Genomic DNA, 1,604 nt, shown 5'->3' on the forward strand with positions numbered 1-1,604 from the left:
TGTGTGTGTGTGTGTGTATATATATATATATATATATATATATATATATATATATATTCTAAAAAAGACAACAACTTTAAATCCTGTTTACAACCTGAGTTTCTTTCAGAAAGGTCATGACAGCCTTAATTATATATTGTGTGCCAGGCCGACTCAATAAGTTTTTTAAGTTCAATCCATTATTCCATGCACTCTGTAGTTCTTTCCTTTTTTCAGAGTATTTCCTATATATCAAGAGTACATGTTTTACACTTTCCACTTCTCCACAGTGTATACATAATCCTGTCTGGAGTTTTCCTATTAATCTTAAGCAACTATTTAACCTTGTGTGCCCTATTCTCAGCCTTGTTAAAATAGTTCCCTTTCAAGGGAACTTCGAACTGCGTCCTCTAGGGGTCGCTATGGGGAACGCCTCGTCGTGACCCGTGTCTGAAGCATACATTGAAAAACACCAACAACACGTTGGCCGGCGACAGCCCATGACGTCACTACCGGTGCGACTATAGTATAAATAGGCGCCGGGAGAACACGTCATTCTCTTCTTCGTCTTCATTGACTGTTTTGTTTGAAGCGTGCATTTGAACGTGGTAAGAGCGATCTACTATCTATATTATGGCGAGCACTAGCAGAACGTTTAGAGGGTGTGGGCATCCGTGTCGTCGCTATTTGACACCTGATGACACACACGATCTCTGCGTTTTTTGTTTGGGCGAGGAGCACGCACACAACGTCCTTGAGGGGGCGATTTGTGTGCATTGTGGGCGTTTTTCGATGAAAAAGCTCCGCTCTCGTTTGTCTCTTTTTTCCAATTCCAGCATACGAGTTATGCCAAATCGAGGCGATGCGTGAAAACGGCTATGAGTGGATGCCCCCTGTAGAGGAGACGCTGGCTAGCTATCTCTCCTTGGGGCGAGACATCCTCCCTTAATACTCCCTCCTTGCCATCTAAGCCCCTCCAGGATACATCGCGCTTAAATGGCAGGGCATACGCAGCAGCAGGTCAGGCTGTGGCTTCGTTGCACACTACGGCGGTGCTCCGAGCTTTTTGGTACCTCCGTTGAGACGGTGATCGAGAAGTTCAGGGAGTCGAAGGTGCGCTCAGCAGCCTTTAAATCCTTCATTCCACGAAAGTCCAGGTCTGAGCCCGAACAACATAGGGGTCCTGGTCCGTCTCGGTCCTTAGAACTGTATCCTAAAATCCATGTTATGGTAAGTGTGCACGTGAAGGCTTTGTGCACTTTCTAAAATCCACATTGTGGTAAGTTCGCATGCTAGTTCTTTGCGTTCTTTTCTAAAATCTTATACGGTGAGGGCTTTGCGCGGTTGCTTCGTCCCCTTTCTTGAGCTGGTTTAGCCCCATTCACCTTGGGCGCCACTCCACTTAGGTATCCTAGGATACCCACTTTAACAGGGTTTTGCCACTGGAGGTCTGTTGAGACAGTTCCTTTCAGAGCTTAGGCAAGAGCAAGCAGTAGCCCTGTGTGACAGGCCAAGACTTAGTGTGATACTAGGTTTTTTGGTCGTATCCCCTTAAAGGAATCCATTATGATTCCAAGCCTTGAGCTCTACCCCGGACCCAGGAGTCTGGCCCTAACAGGTAAGTT

This window comes from Sinocyclocheilus anshuiensis, unplaced genomic scaffold (genome assembly GCF_001515605.1).
Source record: "Sinocyclocheilus anshuiensis isolate Anshui unplaced genomic scaffold, SAMN03320099.WGS_v1.1 scaffold566, whole genome shotgun sequence".
Lineage (NCBI taxonomy): Eukaryota > Metazoa > Chordata > Actinopteri > Cypriniformes > Cyprinidae > Sinocyclocheilus > Sinocyclocheilus anshuiensis.